The 20,390-nt window shown below is 42.2% G+C and overlaps 1 pseudogene; it reads left to right on the plus strand.

Annotated features, from left to right (window-relative positions):
• Positions 1-3,224: 3,224 nt before the first annotated feature.
• LOC148034604 (3-isopropylmalate dehydratase large subunit, chloroplastic pseudogene) overlaps positions 3,225-20,390 on the plus strand; it is a 52,774-nt pseudogene continuing 35,608 nt past the window's right edge.

The raw sequence follows: 20,390 nt of genomic DNA on the forward strand, positions 1-20,390 counted from the left end.
AGAGATAAGATGTTAAACATAATAGGCAAATAGAGCAAGACAGGGTATGGCCGTTGCACGACATCCACATATGTGCACGACATCAACCGTGTTTGGCCCCTGCAGCATGAGGCCTCCTCTGTGCCCTACTACAAAACACAAACCAGATTGCCATCAAGATGATTGTTGCATGCACGCAATCACTTCCTTGCGGAAGTACTTTCATGAGTGGTTTCAAGTTATATCTAGCAGAACAAGCTCCTTACAAAGGTCAATCCAAATCGAAGCCTCTTCCTCAAGGCCTTTCAATTGAGTCTCTCATCGTCGACTACCTCAAGAAAGTATCACAATTTATCTTGCATTACCTGAGGGACAGGTATGGTGGGCAATTGATGATAAAGGATATTCAATGGTGTCTTTTCGTGCCAACAATATGGGCAGAAGCTGCCAAGCAAAAGATGAGGAAATGTGCTCAGGAAGCTGGTATGGTCAAGGGAGTGTCAAGCAGAACATGCTCACAGGATGCTAGCCCTCATCTATTAAGAGTAGTTCTGGAGCCAGAGGCTGGATCTTTGCATTCTTTCCAAAATGCTAGATTCCTATCCATCAAAGAAGGAGAAACATTTGTTGTGGTTGATGTGGGCGGAGCCACTATTGATTTGCTGGTGGGTGAGGATTTGCAAAAATCTGAGGCTGCTGCTGCAGCGTTAGATGTGACCTTATTGTGGCTTCAAAACTAATGAATGATGTGCATTTTAATAAGTATCCTTGGACCTAATGCCAGTCCGGTTGTCCAGCTCACTTGTGAAATGGTCTTGATCCAAGTTGCTTATATTGTTAGCCCATGCAAGCACCCAAAAAGTGTCACCTGATTGATAGCTGTCTTTTTACAGACTCCTCTACCCTGTAGTGTTCTGACTTTGCATTGTAAGCATTGTGTATTCCAACCTCCCTCCTTGTGTATTGCAACCTCCCATGCCAATGAGAGAGGGAGAGGAGAGAGAAAAAGGAATGAGAGAGAGGAGAGAGAAAAATGAATGAGAGAGGGCAAGGAAGGGAGAGGAATGAGAGAGAGGAGAGAGAAAAAAGAGAGAGGGAAGGAGAGGAATGAGAGGGAGAGGAGAGAGAAAAGGAAATGAGAGAGGAAGAGGAGAGAGAAAAAGGAATGAGATAGAGAGGAGAGAGAAAAAGGAATGAGAGAGGGGAAGGGAGGGAGAGGAATGAGAGAGAGAGGAGAGAGAAAAAGAGAGAGGGAGGGAGAGGAATGAGAGGGAGAGGAGAGAGAAAAGGAATGAGAGAGAGAGAGGAGAGAGAAAAAGAGAGAGCGATGAGATAATTTGCTTATTGATTCAATGTGTATTTCTAATTCTATGGTTTTTATCATGCGCACACGTGCATACTCAAGAATCAATAGTCAATTTTAAAGCAAAATTGAATTTTCCATAATAAAAAGGAAGTATCTTTTATCATCTTCAAGTACGTAGAGAAATTACGAGATACATATTGCAATGCTTGCTACTAATTCTAAGGTTTCTGTCGCTTGCCGCTAATTACTTATATAAGGCTTGTCAACTGGAGGAACTGCCATTATTAGAGAGCAATGAAAAAGTAATTATTAACTCTATTTTTTTAATTCAATGATTTAATGTGTATTCTTAATTCTATGGTTTTTATCATGCGCACATGTGCATGCTCAAGAATCAATTTGAGGTGGTTAAATAATTATTAACATTGGTTTTTTAATTATGTGAATTGCTAATTATAGGTGGTTGAATAATTGTGTGTTTGTTGGCGCGTCTAAGATAATTGGTCATCTACAGTGGGAGGGCGACCAAGATAATTGGTCATCTCCCCCATGAATTGTTCCTTGTTGAATGGGTGCTGGAGGATCTAGGATTCCACAACTACACAAGAAAAAACATATTACCCTGTGTAGATAAAACATATTACATACAACGTCTATACCTGCATGTTTGTGTGCATCTATACTTGCGTCTCTGTGGGCATCTGTCAGTGTGTGTATCATCGCGTGTACACTGCACAGCACACGCGCCAGCACACGCGCTCAAAGACGTGCCCTCAGAGAAACATTTTTCGCGTCTATATCTACGTCTACACTGATATGTAGATGCGCTATCAGACGCGCTCTGTCGGCTGATTTTAGGCCGACGACCGCCATTGATGATTTACAAAATGCAATACATAATGGAATCACAAATCCTAAATACACAGACAGAGCAGAGAGAGGAAGAGAGAAACAAAGAGAGAGAGAGAGAGAGAGAGAGAGAGAGAGAGACTCAACTTGGGTGTTTGGTGTGGCGGGTGGTGGCGCTTCTTCCTTCTGCTTCTTCCTCTCCTTGGTAAGTTACCCTCTCTTGCTACTTGCTTGCTTGCTTGTTGCTTCTTCTTGTTCTCCTCTCTCTTGTTCTCTCTTTCTTCCTCTCCTTGGCTTTCCTTTTTCCCTTCTTGTGTGTTTGAAATGAAAGAAGAGGTGAGTCATGAGGAGGTGAGGCATGAAGAGACTAGATGAGGCATGAAGAGACTGCATGTCGGCTAAACTCAAGCTTCAGAACTGCAAAAAATGCAGGAAAGGAAAGGCGTAGTTTGAAAAGAAATGATTTAAGTATGATTTGAATTTTTACGTGTGCGTCTATTTTTGCGTGTATATGCGCGTCTATTGTTCAGGTAGACGCGATTATAGATACGATGATAGACGCGGAAATAGACACGGAATGAGAGAGGGAGAGGGAGAGGGAGAGAGAGAGGGGGAGAGAAGAAAACATAATATGGAAAGGAGAGAGAGAGAGGGAGGGAGAAGAAATGAGAGAAGGAGAGGAAGAGAGCCAAAGGAAATGAGAGAGAAAAAAAGAGAGAATGAGAGGAGAGAGAAAAAGAGATAAGATGTTAAACATAATAGGCAAATAGAGCAAGACAGGGTATGACCCTTGCACGACATCCACATCTGTGCACGACATCAACCGTGACTGGCCCCTGCAGCATGAGGCCTCCTCTATGCCCTACTGCAAAACACAAACTAGATTGCCATCAAGACGATTCTTGCATGCACGCAATCACTTCCTTGCGGAAGTACTTTCATGAGTGGTTTCAAGTTATATCTAGCAAAACAAGCTCCTTACAAAGGTCAATCCAAATCGAAGGCTCTTCCTCAAGGCCTTTCACTTGAGTCTCTCATCATCGACTACCTCAAGAAAGTATCACAATTTATCTTGCATTAGCTGAGGGACATGTATGGTGGGAAATTGATGATGAAGGATATTCAATGGTGTCTTTCCGTGCCAGCAATATGGGCAGAAGCTGCCAAACAAAAGATGAGGAAATGTGCTCAGGAAGCTGGTATGGTCAAGGGAGTGTCAAGCAGAACATGTTCATAGGATGCTAGCCCTCATCTATTAAGAGTAGTTCTGGAGCCAGAGGCTGCATCTTTGCATTGTCTCCAAAATACTAGACTCCTATCCATCAGAGAAGGAGAAACATTTGTTGTGGTTGATGTGGGCGGAGCCACTATTGATTTGCTGGTGGGTGAGGATTTGCAAAAATCTGAGGCTGATGCTGCAGCGTTAGATGCGACCTTATTGTGGCTTCAAAACTAATGAATGATGTGCATTTTAATAATTATCCTTGGACCTAATGCCAGTCCGGTTGTCCAGCTCACTTGTGAAATGGTCTTGGTCCAAGTTGCTTATATTGTTAGCCCATGCCAGCACCCAAAAAGTGTCACATGATTGACAGCTGTCTTTTTACAGACTCCTCTACCCTGTAGTGTTCTGACTTTGCATTGTAAGCATTGTGTATTCCAACCTCCCTCCTTGTGTATTGCAACCTCCCATGCCAATGAGAGAGGGAGAGGAGAGAGAAAAAGGAATGAGAGAGAGAAGAGAGAAAAAGGAATGAGAGAGGGCAAGGAAGGGAGAGGAATGAGAGAGAGAGGAGAGAGAAAAAAGAGAGAGGGAAGGAGAGGAATGAGAGGGAGAGGAGAGAGAAAAGGAAATGAGAGAGGGAGAGGAGAGAGAAAAAGGAATGAGAGAGAGAGGAGAGAGAAAAGGGAATGAGAGAGGGCAAGGGAGGGAGAGGAATGAGAGAGAGAGGAGAGAGAAAAAGAGAGAGGGAGGGAGAGGAATGAGAGGGAGAGGAGAGAGAAAAGGAAATGAGAGAGAGAGAGGAGAGAGAAAAAGAGAGAGCGATGAGATAATTTGCTTATTGATTCAATGTGTATTTCTAATTCTATGGTTTTTATCATGCGCACACGTGCATACTCAAGAATCAATAGTCAATTTTGAAGCTAAATTGAATTTTCCATAATAAAAAGGAAGTATCTTTTATCATCTTCAAGTATGTAGAGAAATTACGAGATACATATTGCAATGCTTGCTACTAATTGTAAGGTTTCTGTCGCTTGCCCACTAATTACTTATATAAGGCTTGTCAATTGGAGGAACTGCCATTCATTAAAGAGCAATGAAAAAGTAATTATTAACTCTATTTTTTTAATTCAATGATTCAATGTGTATTCTTAATTCTATGGTTTTTATCATGCGCACATGTGCATGCTCAAGAATCAATTTCAGGTGGTTAAATAATTATTAACTTTGGTTTTTTAATTATGTGAATTGCTAATTATAGGTGGTTGAATAATTGTGTGTTTGCTGGCGCGTCTAAGATAATTGGTCATCTGTAGTGGGAGTCACAACCTCCTTGCTGCACTTTACACCCAGGCCAACATGGCTTCACGTTTCAATCTAATAAGATCATCCTCCTGCTCCTGATATTCTCCCATAAATTTTCTGCTGCTTTTTGAATCCCTCGTCTAGTGTGCTTCGTGAGGCATTCCCCTTCGTCCTCCTTTCTCCCCCATTAGCTACAGAGTATCCTCCCTGTTTTCTCGTGTTCAAACAGTTGGAATCATATTGAACCAAATTCAAGAATGGCGCAGGGACGAAGTATCGATTGCGGGATGGATTGACAAGCACGGAGCGAATTGCAGGAATCGATGATGACGCTGCAGGTGATGGCAGAAGGGAGGACTCGCATCGCTATCATCATCAATCAAATCAATAGGCCCAGCATCATTCATCCTCCATAATGCCATAAGCAATCATTCCCCCCATTTTGTATGCTTTTTTTTTCCTGTTTTTTATGATCAGTGTGCCGGTTTATACAGAATTTTTTTTCATCGACGTCTCTCTCCGTTCTCCTGCTCTCGACTTGGCTATAACTTCTTCTTTGTAGCAACAGGTCTTTGCCTCCTCTTCAGTCAATCCCTCTTCAGTAACAGCATCGGTGTCCTCCACTGTACGAGTCTTTTGAACCTCATATAAATGGGGAAAAAGATAAACTGAGAGTAGCTCTTCACAAGATTCTGAATGCGAATTGGATCACAGTACTCGAATGCTTCTTCAGGCTTGAGGTATAAAACTATCGAAGTTTCTCGTTGCAGAAGCTTTTCAGGATTCGTTTCTTCTCTTATCACATAGGCACTACTAACAGCTTCTCCCTCCCAAATAAACTGTCTATCAGACTTCGGGCTCTTCGTTGAAAACCACCCACTTCCTCTGTTCTTTTTTCTGATTTTTTTCTCGTATGCTCTGTTCCTCCTCACTTGTTCTCTGCGCCTTCCTTCCGAATACTCTGTCCTCCTTTTCCCTAGATTAGTCTTTTTCTCTTTTTCTGTCCCGCCCTCTTTAGCTTTTTAAAATTCCCCTCTTTTACCTGCGTCATAAACCAGAAAAAAACCCACTTATTTAGCCACACTTCCCTCTCTTACACACACAGAAAAGCAGCATCTTTTCCTCTTCACGTTGCATGTCCCTTCAACTCTAGGTCTTTTGCTTTGCTTCAAGCTTGGTAAAAGTACGAACACAAAGCATTTCACAAGAGCATCTGCACTCCCCATTGCAAAGCACCTCCCAGTCGGATCAATGGCAAAACAATAACAACCTGCTGTGTGAGCATCAAGTATGTATAATGTAGAAAGAGATGTATAAACAAGATATCCACCGTTCCATTCTCAGTTGTGAGGAAAAACAGTTGACCTCTTAAGGAAACTTACGCTTGTTTCTTCTGTAAAATTAGCAAAGCACAACGTCTACGCCAAAGTATGTATACAGTAACAAATCTCATGCACAACTTTTGGGTGGTTTTCACACCTCGAATGCGCAGCAATACGACAACGCGATGATACACACGCTGACAGACACCCATAGAGATGCAGGTATAGACGCGCACAAAGACGCAGGTATAGACGTTGTATGTAATATGTTTTATCTACACAGGATAATATGATTTTTCTTGTGTAGATGTGGAATCCTGGATCCTCCAGCACCCATTCAACAAGGAGGAATTCATGGGGGTGATGACCAATTATCTTGGTCGCCCTCCCACTGCAGATGACCAATTATCTTAGACGCGCCAGCAGACGCACAATTATTCAACCACCTAAAATTAGCAATTCTTATAATTAAAAAACCAAAGTTAATAATTATTTAACCACCTGATATTGATTCTTAAGCATGCACATGTGCGTATGATAAAAACCATAGAATTAAGAATACACATTGAATCATTGAATTAAAAAAATACAGTTAATAGTTACTTTTTCATTGCTCTCTAATGAATGGCAGTTCCTCCAGTTGACAAGCCTAATATAATTAATTAGCGGCAAGCGACAGAAACCTTACAATTAGTAGCGAGCATTGCAATATGTATCTCATAATTTCTCTACGTACTTGAAGATGATAAAAGATACTTCCTTTTTATTATGGAAAATTCAATTTAGCTTTAAAATTGACTATTGATTCTTGAGTATGCACGTGTGCGAAATATAAAAACCATAGAATTAGGAATACACATTGAATCAATAAGCAAATTATCTCATTGCTCTCTCTTTTTCTCTCTCCTCTCTCTCTCTCATTTCCTTTTCTCTCTCCTCTCCCTCTCATTCCTCTCCCTCCCTCTCTCTTTTTCTCTCTCCTCTCTCTCTCATTCCTCTCCCTCCCTTGCCCTCTCTCATTCCTTTTTCTCTCTCCTCTCTCTCTCATTCCTTTTTCTCTCTCCTCTCCCTCTCTCATTGTCTTTTCTCTCTCCTCTCCCTCTCATTCCTCTCCTTCCCTCTCTCTTTTTTCTCTCTCCTCTCTCTCTCATTCCTCTCCCTTCCTTGCCCTCTCTCGTTCCTTTTTCTCTCTCCTCTCTCTCATTCCTTTTTCTCTCTCCTCTCCCTCTCTCATTGGCATGGGAGGTTGGAATACACAAGGAGGGAGGTTGGAATACACAAGGCTTACAATGTAAAAGTTAGAACACTACAGGGTAGAGGAGTCTGTAAAATGACAGCTATCAATCAGGTGACACTTTTTGGGTACTGGCATGGGCTAACAATATAAGCAACTTGGACCAAGACCATTTCACAAGTGAGCTGGACAACCGGACTGGCATTAGGTCCAAGGATAATTATTAAAATGCAGATCATTCATTAGTTTTGAAGCCACAATAAGGTCGCATCTAACGCTGCAGCATCAGCCTCAGATTATTGCAAATCCTCACCCACCGGCAAATCAATAGTGGCTCAGCCCACATCAACCACAACAAACTTTTCTTCTTCTCTGATGGATAGGAATCTAGCATTTTGGAGACAATGCAAAGATGCAGCCTCTGGCTCCAGAACTACTCTTAATAGATGAGGGCTAGCATCCTGTGAGCATGTTCTGCTTGACACTCCCTTGACCATACCAGCTTCCTGAGCACATTTCCTCATCTTTTTCTTGGCAGCTTCTACCCATATTGCTGGAGTGGAAGGACACCATTGAATATCCTTCATCATCAATTGCCCACCATACCTGTCCCTCAGGTAATGCAAGATAAATTGTGATACTTTCTTGAGGTAGTCGACGATGAGAGACTCAATTGAAAGGCCTTGAGGAAGAGCCTTCGATTTGGATTGACCTTTGTAAGGAGCTTGTTCTGCTAGATATAACTTGAAACCACTCATGAAAGTGCGTCCGCAAGGAAGTGATTGCGTGTATGCAAGAATCGTCTTGATGGCAATCTGGTTTGTGTTTTGCAGTAGGGCATAGAGGAGGCCTCATGCTGCAGGGGCCAGTCACGGTTGATGTCGTGCAGAGATGTGGATGTCATGCAAGGGCCATACCCTGTCTTGCTCTATTTGCCTATTATGTTTAACATCTTATCTCTTTTTCTCTGTCCTCTCATTCTCTCTTTTTGTTTCTCTCTCCTCTTCCTCTCTCATTTCCTTTGGCTCTCTTCCTCTCCTTCTCTCATTTCTTCTCCCTCCCTCTCTCTCTCTCTCCTTTCCATATGTTTTCTTCTCTCCCTCTCTCCCTCTCCCTCTCCCTCTCTCATTCCGCGTCTATTTCCGTGTCTATCTTCGCGTCTACCTGAACATTAGACGCGCATTTACACGCATAAATAGACGCGCATTTACACGCAAAAATAGACGCACATGTCAAAATTCAAATCATACTTAAATCATTTCTTTTCATACTACGCCTTTCCTTTCCTGCATTTTTTGCAGTTCTGAAGCTTGATTTTAGCCGACATGCAGTCTCTTCATGCCTCACCTAGTCTCTTCATGCCTCACCTACTCATGACTCACCTCTTCTTTCATTTCAAACACACAAGAAGGGAAAAAGGAAAGCCAAGGAGAGGAAGAAAGAGAGAACAAGAGAGAGGAGAACAAGAAGAAGAAGCAAGCAAGTAAGCAAGCATCAAGGGAGGGTAACTTACCAAGGATAGCAAGAAGGAGAAGGAAGAAGTGCCACCACCCGCCACACCAAACACCCAAGGTGAGTCTCTCTCTCTCTCTCTCTCTCTCTCTCTCTCTCTCTCTCTCTCTGTGTTTCTCTCTTGCTCTCTCTGCTCTGTCTATGTATTTAGGATTCGTGATTCCATTATGTATTGCATTTTGTAAATCATCAATGGCGGTCGTCGGCCTAAAATCAGCCGACAGAGCGCGTCTGATAGCGCATCTACAATTCAGTGTAGACGCAGATATAGATGCGAAAAATGTTTCTCTAAGTGCGCGTCTTTGAGCGTGTGTGCTGGCGCATGTGCTCTGCAGTGTACACGCAATGATACACACGCTGATAGACGCCCACAGAGACGTAGGTATAGACGCGCACAAAGACGCAGGTATAGACGCTGTATATAATATGTTTTATCTACACAGGGTAATATGATTTTTCTTGTGTAGATGTGGAATCCTAGATCCTCCAGCACCCCATTCAACAAGGAGAAATTCATGGGGGAGATGACCAATTATCTTGATCGCCCTCCCACTGCAGATGACCAATTATCTTAGACGCGCCAGCAGACGCACAATTATTCAACCACCTATAATTAGCAATTCACATAATTAAAAAACCAAAGTTAATAATTATTTAACCACCTGAAATTGATTCTTGAGCATGCACATGTGCGCATGATAAAAACCATAGAATTAAGAATACACATCGAATCATTGAATTAAAAAAATTAGAGTTAATAATTACTTTTTCATTGCTCTCTAATGAATGGCAGTTCCTCCAGTTGACAAGCCTGATATAAGTAATTAGTGGGCAAGCGACATAAACCTTACAATTAGTAGCAAGCATTGCAATATGTATCTCGTAATTTCTCTACGTACTTGAAGATGATAAAAGATACTTTCTTTTTATTATGGAAAATTCAATTTAGCTTTAAAATTGACTATTGATTCTTGAGTATGCACGTGTGCGCATGATAAAAACCATAGAATTAGGAATACACATTGAATCAGAAAGCAAATTATCTCATCGCTCTCTCTTTTTCTCTCTCCTCTCTCTCTCTTATTTACTTTTCTCTCTCCTCTCCCTCTCATTCCTCTCCCTCCCTCTCTCTTTTTCTCTCTCCTCTCTCTCTCATTCCTCTCTCTCCCTTGCCCTCTCTCATTCATTTTTCTCTCTCCTCTCTCTCCCTTGCCCTCTCTCATTCCTTTTTCTCTCTCCTCTCTCTCTCATTCCTTTTTCTCTCTCCTCTCCCTCTCTCATTTCCTTTTCTCTCTCATCTCCCTCTCATTCCTTTCCTTCCCTCTCTCTTTTTTCTCTCTCCTCTCTCTCTCATTCCTCTCCCTACCTTGCCCTCTCTCATTTCTTTTTCTCTCTTCTCTCTCTCATTCCTTTTGCTCTCTCCTCTCCCTCTCTCATTGGCATGGGAGGTTGGAATACACAAGGAGGGAGGTTGGAATACACAAGGCTTACAATGCAAAGTCAGAACACTACAGGGTAGAGGAGTCTCTAAAAAGATAGCTATCAATTAGATGACACTTTTTGGGTGTGGCATGGGCTAACAATATAAGCAACTTGGACCAAGACCATTTCACAAGTGAGCTGGACAACCGGATTGGCATTAGGTCCAAGGATAATTATTAAAATGCAGATCATTCATTAGTTTTGAAGCCACAATAAGGTCGCATCTAACGCTGGAGCATCAGCCTCAGATTTTTGCAAATCCTCACCCACCAGCAAATCAATAGTGGCTCCGCCCACATCAACCACAACAAAATTTTCTCCTTCTCTGATAGGATAGGAATCTAGCATTTTGGAGACAATGCAAAGATGCAGCCTCTGGCTCCAGAACTACTCTTAATAGATGAGGGCTAGCATCCTATGAGCATGTTCTGCTTGACACTCCCTTGACCATACCAGCTTCCTGAGCACATTTCCTCATCTTTTGCTTGGCAGCTTCTGCCCATATTGTTGGCGCGGAAAGACACCATTGAATATCCTTCATCATCAATTGCCCACCATACCTGTCCCTCAGGTAATGCAAGATAAATTGTGATACTTTCTTGATATAGTTGACGATGAGAGACTCAATTGAAAGGCCTTGAGGAAGAGCCTTCGAATTGGATTGACCTTTGTAAGGAGCTTGTTCTGCTAGATATAACTTGAAACCACTCATGAAAGTACTTCTGCAAGGAAGTGATTGCGTGTATGCAGAAATCGTCTTGATGGCAATCTGGTTTGTGTTTTGCAGTAGGGCACAGAGGAGGCCTCATGCTGCAGGGGCTAGTCACGGTTGATGCCGTGCACAGATGTGGATGTCGTGTAAGGGCCATACCCTGTCTTGCTCTATTTGCCTATCACAAACCTTACAATTAGTAGCAAGCATTGCAATATGTATCTCGTAATTTCTCTACGTACTTGAAGATGATAAAAGATACTTCCTTTTTATTATGGAAAATTCAATTTAGCTTTAAAATTGACTATTGATTCTTGAGTATGCACGTGTGCGCATGATAAAAACCATAGAATTAGGAATACACATTGAATCAAAAAGCAAATTATCTCATCGCTCTCTCTTTTTCTCTCTCCTCTCTCTCTCATTCCTCTCTCTCCCTTGCCCTCTCTCATTCCTTTTTCTCTCTCCTCTCTCTCTCTCATTCCTTTTTCTCTCTCCTCTCCCTCTCTCATTTCCTTTTCTCTCTCATCTCCCTCTCATTCCTTTCCTTCCCTCTCTCTTTTTTCTCTCTCCTCTCTCTCTCATTCCTCTCCCTTCCTTGCCCTCTCTCATTCCTTTTTCTCTCTTCTCTCTCTCATTCCTTTCGCTCTCTCCTCTCCCTCTCTCATTGGCATGGGAGGTTGGAATACACAAGGAGGGAGGTTGGAATACACAAGGCTTACAATGCAAAGTCAGAACACTACAGGGTAGAGGAGTCTCTAAAAAGACAGCTATCAATCAGATGACACTTTTTGGGTGTGGCATGGGCTAACAATATAAGCAACTTGGACCAAGACCATTTCACAAGTGAGCTGGACAACCGGACTGGCATTAGGTCCAAGGATAATTATTAAAATGCAGATCATTCATTAGTTTTGAAGCCACAATAAGGTCGCATCTAACGCTGGAGCATCAGCCTCAGATTTTTGCAAATCCTCACCCACCAGCAAATCAATAGTGGCTCCGCCCACATCAACCACAACAAAATTTTCTCCTTCTCTGATGGATAGGAATCTAGCATTTTGGAGACAATGCAAAGATGCAGCCTCTGGCTCCAGAACTACTCTTAATAGATGAGGGCTAGCATCCTGTGAGCATGTTTTGATTGACACTCCCTTGACCATACCAGCTTCCTGAGCACATTTCCTCATCTTTTGCTTGGCAGCTTCTGCCCATATTGTTGGCGCGGAAAGACACCATTGAATATCCTTCATCATCAATTGCCCACCATACCTGTCCCTCAGGTAATGCAAGATAAATTGTGATACTTTCTTGAGATAGTTGACGATGAGAGACTCAATTGAAAGGCCTTGAGGAAGAGCCTTCGAATTGGATTGACCTTTGTAAGGAGCTTGTTTTGCTAGATATAACTTGAAACCACTCATGAAAGTACCGCAAGTGATTGCGTGCATGCAAGAATCGTCTTGATGGCAATCTGGTTTGTGTTTTGCAGTAGGGCACAGAGGAGGCCTCATGCTGCAGGGGCCTGTCATGGTTGATGCCGTGCACAGATGTGGATGTCGTGCAAGGGCCATACCCTGTCTTGCTCTATTTGCCTATTATGTTTAACATCTTATCTCTTTTTCTCTCTCCTCTCATTCTCTCTTTTTTTTCTCTCTCATCTTTCTCTCTCATTTCCTTGGGCTCTCTTTCTCTCCTTCTCTCATTTCTTCTCCCTCCCCCTCTCTCTCTCCTTTCCATATTATGTTTTCTTCTCTCCCCCTCTCCCTCTCCCTCTCCCTCTCTCATTCCGCGCCTATTTTCGCGTCTATCTTCGTGTCTATAATCGCGTCTATGTGAACAATAGGTGCGCATATACACGCAAAAATAGACGCACACATCAAAATTCAAATCATACTTAAATCATTTCTTTTCAAACTACGCCTTTCCTTTCCTGCGTTTTTTGTAGTTCTGAAGCTTGAGTTTAGCCGACATGCAGTCTCTTCATGCCTCACCTCCTCATGACTCACCTATTCTTTCATTTCAAACACACAAGAAGGGAAAAAGGAAAGCCAAGGAGAGGAAGAAAGAGAGAAAAAGAGAGATGAGAATAAGAAGAAGCAGCAAGCAAGCAAGCAAGCATCAAGGGAGGGTAACTTACCAAGGAGAGGAAGAAGCGCCACCACCCGCCACACCAAACACCCAAGGTGAGTCTCTCTCTCTCTCTCTCTCTCTCTCTCTCTCTCTCTCTCTCTTTCTCTCTCTCTCTCTCTCTCTCTTTGTTTCTCTCTTGCTCTCTCTGCTCTAGTTGTGTATTTAGGATTTGTGATTCCATTATGTATTGCATTTTGTAAATCATCAATGGCGGTCGTCGGCCTAAAATCAGCCGACAGAGCGCGTCTACATCTCAGTGTAGACGTAGATATAGACGCGAAAAATGTTTCTCTGAGGGCGCGTCTTTGAGTGCGTGTGCTAGCGCGTGTGCTCTGTAGTGTACGGTACACACACTGACAGACGCCCACAGAGACGCAGGTATAGACGCGCACAAAGACGCAGGTATAGACGCTGTATGTAATATGTTTTATCTACACAGGGTAATATGATTTTTCTTGTATAGATGTGGAATCCTGGATCCTCTAGCATCCGATTCAACAAGGAGCAATTCATGGGGGAGATGACCAATTATCTTGGTCGCCCTCCCACTGCAGATGACCAATTATCTTAGACGCGCCAACAGACGCACAATTATTCAACCACCTAAAATTAGCAATTCACATAATTAGAAAACCAAAGTTAATAATTATTTAACCACCTGAAATTGATTCTTGAGCATGCACATGTGCGCATGATAAAAACCATAGAATTAATAATACACATTGTCACGATTGTGGGAGAGGAGTCTCACTTGTAGCTTTCTTGCTTGCACAATGGGGGAATACACACAGAGGTGGAGGCTGAAAACAGTTTTCCTCTTCTTAGTTGTGTAAGCCAAAAAGAACTCTCATACAAAGAAATAGAAGAACCCTATATATGGGTCTCAAACCAAACTCAAATAACTAAGGTGGCATACTAATTGAGCCACGAACTAGAGTAGATAAGGATAGCTATCATCTAGCTATTATTCATGGGCGGTATACCAACCGCATCTACAACTGACAAGTGGTGACATAAATGTACAACGGTCACCCTGGCATATCATGAGTGGAGCTCGATATCTCAACACTCCCCCTCGAGCTCAATCCCAATTCCTGCACACCAAGCAGGTCTCTGAACTTGCGTAGCTTCTCTGCGCCCAAAGCCTTCGTAAATATGTCAGCTACCTGATCCTCTATGCTGACATAAACTAGATCAATAAGACCTAGTAAAACCCTCTCCTGCACATAGTGATAATGCACCTCAATGTGCTTTGTTCTAGCATGATAGACTGGGTTATTTGCCAAGTGTATACTACTCATGTTGTCACAATAAATGACAACTGGCCCATCTGTAGGCTGATGCATATCATAAAGTAGCTTATGTGACCAAGCTACCTCACATGCAGCCATTGCTATGCCCCTGTACTTAGCCTCTGTGCTCGACAAGGCAACTGTAGGCTGTTTCTTGCTGCTCCAAGTGACTGCAGCACTCCCAAAAGTGAACTCATATCCACTGGTAGATCGTCTATCAGCAATACTACCAGCCCAATCAGCATCAGTGTATCCATGCAACTGTATCTAAACCCCAGTCTCATAAAGTAGTCCATACTGCAATGTGGACTTCACATACCTGAGTATGCGTCTAGCCGCATCCAAATGCAGTTTCCTTGGAGCCTGCATAAACTGACTTACCAATCCAACAGCATAGCTCAAATCTGGCCTGGTAATAGTCATATAAATCAAACTTCCTACTATGCGTCTGTACATAGTAGGGTCTTCTAGAAGCTCACCTGCATCTGCGCTTAGCTTCACATTCTGCTCCAAAGGAACTGAAATAGGCTTACAGCCTATCATTCCATATTTGGATAGCATGTCCAATCCATACTGCCTCTATAATAGCCATATCCCACTTGGTGATCTAATCACCTCAATGCCCAAGAAATAACGCAGCTCTCCCAAATCCTTCATCTCAAACTTCTGCTTCAATAGCATTTTCACATGAAGGATATCTTCATCATTGTCACCTGTGATAATCAAATCATCAACATAAATGACAAGCAGCATAATACCTTTCTCTGTTTTTCTCACATAAAGTAAGAAATCTGCCTTGGAAATCTGAAAGCCAATAGTGACAAGATACTGTCCTATCTTGTCAAACCATGCTCTAGGTGCTTGCTTTAAGCCATACAATGCTTTCTTCAACCTGCAAATAAACTCAGGATGAACAGCATGCATATAACCTGGTGGCTGCTCCATATATACCTCTTCTTGCAAATCACCATGCAAGAAGGCATTCTTTACATCCATCTGATGTAAAGACCATTCCTTTGATGCAGCCATAGCAATGACTGCTCTTACGGTTGCCATCCTTGCAATTGGACTGAATGTTTCTTCATAATCAATACCATATGTTTGTGCATGCCCCTTGACTACTAATCTTGCATTGTATCTGTTCACAGAACCATCTGCATTGTGCTTCACCTTATAAACCTACTTACAGCCAATTGCATTCTTACCTTTAGGCAAAGGTACCAATTCCCATGTAGCATTTTCTTCCAAGGCATCCATTTCTTCATCCATGGCTTTCTCCCATCTTTCTTTTCCCATGGCTTGCTCAAAAGAAGTGGGTTCTGGTTCCTGTATCACTTTGACTATATAGGCATAGTGAATGGCTGTAAATCCATCATATTTCAGCCTATCCACAGGATACCTAGCTCTGGTAGACCTGCGTAAAGTAGGTTCACTCCCAGGTACTCTCAAAACATCCCTGATCTTTCTTACTCTAGGTGTAACAATAGAAGGAATACCCAACTCATCATCAATGCTCTGTTCTGAGCAACTGGATTTACCATCCACATAAGAGTGACCTGCATTCACATCAAACATGGGCTGAGCTACCTTCTCTTTTCCTTTTCGTGATACCTGAATACCACTATTTGCATTGCTTTGAGAAGATTCTCCTGATCTCAATCTGCCTGTCCATGGCGAAGAATGTGAACCACTGCTAGAGGACGCTCCAAGTCCACTAATATCTTGTGACAGCTGCTGTGAATTCTGTGCAGCATTACCATTCTGTGCATCTACATTATCAATCACATTTACTAGTTTATACCAGCTACTCATCTCATAAAAAACAACATCTCTGCTCACTATAAACTTACGAGTAGAACGGTTATAGCATCATACACTTTCTGCTGCAAAGAGTAACCAATAAAGATGCACTTCTCAGCTTTTGGATCCAACTTGGATCTCAACTCATCTGGCACATGAACATAGGCAATGCAACAAAAAATTTTCACATGAGAAATATCTGGTTTCCTACCAGTATACCTCTCCTTTGGAGTCATCCCATGTATTGCTGCAGTGGGAGTTCTGTTCATTATGTAGACTGCTGTAACAACTACCTCAGCCCAATAAAAATCTGGCAGGTCTTTTTCATTGAGCATGGCACGAGATACCTCTCCAATATGTATGTTTTTCCTTTCTGCAATTCCATTTTATTGTGGGGTATGACTGCATGAATATTGTTGCTTTATGCCATGCTCCTGCAGGAACCTTGCAAACTCATTTGAGAGGTACTCTCCCCCTCCATCTGACCTAAGGCATTTTATTTGTAGGCCTGTTTCTTTTCAACCATAGCTTTAAGAGTTTTGAAATGCCCAAAAACTTCACTTTTCTTTTTCATAAAATACACCCAAACTTTTCTGCTATAGTCATCAATAAAAGTAACAAAATAATGACAGCCTCCAAGAGATGCAGCTTTAGTAGTCCACACATAAGAGTGGATTAATTCCAATGGCTTCTTACTCTCTTGAGCATGTCTAGGAAATGGTTTCCTTGCCTGTTTTTCAAACTGACAGGCTTCACATACCTTATGCATTTCTGCAACCTTGAATTTAGGCAATCCTGCAACAATATTTTGGGCCTACATTGGTTTAAGTCGCTGTACATTAACATGACCAATGCATTTATGCCAGATATCAATATCTGCAACTACGGTGCCATGTGCAAACATTGCTGCACTCAATTCAGGCATGTCTGCATCCAATGTAAACATTCTGCCCTTGTTCTTTCCTTTTGCTATCAAGCGACCTTTATTTTTCATATCCTCAACAAAGCATCCATGAGGATTAAATCTGACGTGCAAGCCCTGCTCAACCATTTGACCAACAGAAACTAGATTCTTGGTGATATTCGGGACATGGAATACATCTGACAGGTATTTCTTTTTTCCATCCTGCATAGACAAAGGAATTTTTCCAATCTGCACAATAGGATGTGCAGTATCATCACCAGTCTCCACAAATCCTGGTTTTTCAATTTTTCTTGCATCGTGCATCCATTCTGCATGACCTGTCATGTGGTTTGATGCACCTGAGTCAACATACCACACTTCGTTGCTTTCTTCTACACTTATCACAGAATTGTTCATGTGTTGCACCATAAACAAATGCTCATTTCTGTCATCACCCTGTCCACTAGAAGATGCATAATTTCCTTGTTGCAATTTTTCATTCATGATGTCATTCTGCTTTTTATAGCAGTCTTTAGCCATATGATCCATTTTACCACAGTAGTAGCATGCAACATTGTTGTTTGCATTTTGGCCTCTTTGCCATCCACCACAACCTCTTTGGCTCCCCCTGCCTCTAGAGTTACCACGTCCTCCTCCATAGGACTCGTTTTCTTGAGTCTGCTGCATATTCTGATTTCTACCACGTCCTCCTCCATAGGACTCGTTTTCTTGAGTCTGCTGCATATTCTGATTTCTACCATGGCCTCCAAATCGGCCTTCTCTACCTCTGCCTCTACCTCTTCCAGCATTTGAGTAGAAGACGGTTTCTTTTGAAGTTTCTCCTGAAGAAGATGCACCACCATTTTTTTGCTCCTCAGAAATTAGAAGAGCAATCAACTCCTCAAAATCAGGAAATCTTTCACGGACGGAAATGGATGTTCGAAACTGTGCATAATCCTTTCCTAGACCATTCAAGGTCACAGAAACTAAATCATCATCTTCCACTGGCGACCCAATGGAAGCAAGTGCATCTACAATCTTCTTCACCTTCATGTGATAGTCATTGATGCTCATATTTTCTCTTTGCACATTATGCAACTCTTGCTTGAGCTGCATTTTCCTGGCTTGCGTATTTGTGCTATACATTTTTGACAAAGTATCCCATGCCTCCTTTGGCGTACTTGCATCCTGAATATGCACAATCATAGAGCCTGAAATGCTGATAGACAGCCAGTACATAACTTTCCTGGCTCTCTCATGCCATGCTTTAAATGCCTTCATTTGCTGTTGATTGGGAACATCAGGAAGAACTGGTTCTTCTTCATTTCCTGCAATAAATTCTCAATATCCTTTTCCCATAAGGAAATTCGTCATTCTGAACTTCCATGCTTGGAAGTTGTTCTTGTCAAGCTTTTCAATTACAATCTGTGAAAGAGAATCAGACGCCATTATAGAACACTACAAAAAATTCTGTCACTGCAAAAAACACAGCTTCACCCTCACAAGGGCAAATCTGCAAAACTGGCGAAAGTGGTATTTGACCACACAGTCACTTCCTAGTGACGATTTTGCATAAACAGGAACCAAGGATGATTCTGTAACTCCCAATGTCTCTGCACACAAGCATACGATGCAATTTCTGTGGTAACTTTTCACCGACCTGTAGAACAGTGGTCGCACAGCATAAAACTGGGCCTTTTCCTGAGTGCGTGCAGAAAACTTCCGCCTCCACAACAGGCCCCGAAATGGCCTCAAATCAAAAAAAAAAGGTCACTAAGGGCTAAAGCCCTATCCTGCAGCATATACTGTCTTTTTGCTTCACCGTGAAGGGCGTCTCAACCTGAGACAATGCACTCTTGCACTTTCCGGCTGTGCTACCTGCAGAGACTTGCTCCCAAAACAGAAGAATGAAAGCAACACTGGTACTCTTACCAGAAGACCGCGAACTTGGCTTGCTTTCTTGAGCTCCTTACCACGAACAAGGCTCTGATATCATGTCATGATTGTGGGAGAGAAGGAAGGAGTCTCACTTGTAGCTTTCTTGCTTGCACAATGGGGGAATACACACAGAGGTGGAGGCTGAAAACAGTTTTGTGTAAGCAAAAAAGAACTCTCATACAAAGAAATAGAAGAACCCTATATATGGGTCTCAAACCAAACTCAAATAACTAAGGTGGCATACTAACTGAGCCACGAACTAGAGTAGATAAGGATAGCTATCATCTAGCTATTATTCATGGGCGGTGTACCAACCGCATCTGCAACTGACAAGTGGTGACATAAATGCACAACGGTCACCCTGGCATATCATGAGTGGAGCTCGATATCTCAACACACATTGAATCATTGAATTAAAAAAATAGAGTTAATAATTACTTTTTCATTGCTCTCTAATGAATGGCAGTTCCGCCAGTTGACAAGCCTGATATAAGTAATTTGCGGCAAGCGACAGAAACCTTACAATTAGTAGCAAGCATTGCAATATGTATCTCGTAATTTCTCTATGTACTTGAAGATGATAAAAGATAGTTCCTTTTAATAATGGAAAATTCAATTTAACTTTAAAATTGACTATTGATTCTTGAGTGTGCACGTGTGCGCATGATAAAAACCATAGAATTAGGAATACACATTGAATCAATAAGCAAATTATCTCATCGCTCTCTCTTTTTCTCTCTCCTCTCTCTCTCTCATTTCCTTTTCTCTCTCCTCTCCCTCTCATTCCTCTCCCTCCCTCTCTCTTTTTCTCTCTCCTCTCTCTCTCATTCCTCTCCCTCCCTTGCCCTCTCTCATTCCTTTTTCTCTCTCCTCTCTCTCTCATTCCTTTTTCTCTCTCCTCTCCCTCTCTCATTTCCTTTTCTCTCTCCTCTCCCTCTCATTCCTCTCCTTCCCTCTCTCTTTTTTCTCTCTCCTCTCTCTCTCATTCCTCTCCCTTCCTTGCCCTCTCTCATTCCTTTTTTTCTCTCCTCTCTCATTCCTTTTTCTCTCTCCTCTCCCTCTCTCATTGGCATGGGAGGTTGGAATACACAAGGATGGAGGTTGGAATACATAAGGCTTACAATGCAAAGTCAGAACACTACAGGTTAGAGGAGTCTGTAAGAAGACAGCTATCAATCAGGTGACACTTTTTGGGTACTCGCATGGGCTAACAATATAAGCAACTTGGACCAAGACCATTTCACAAGTGAACTGGACAACCGGACTGGCATTAGGTCCAAGGATAATTATTAAAATGTAGATCATTCATTAGTTTTGAAGCCATAATAAGGTTGCATCTAACGCTGGAGCATCAGCCTCAGATTTTTGCAAATCCTCACCCACCAGCAAATCAATAG

The sequence above is a fragment of the Lygodium microphyllum genome, chromosome 6 (assembly GCF_053477565.2).
Source record: "Lygodium microphyllum isolate KBCC chromosome 6, Lygodium_microphyllum_v1.1.10, whole genome shotgun sequence".
Classification (NCBI taxonomy): Eukaryota; Viridiplantae; Streptophyta; class Polypodiopsida; order Schizaeales; family Lygodiaceae; genus Lygodium; species Lygodium microphyllum.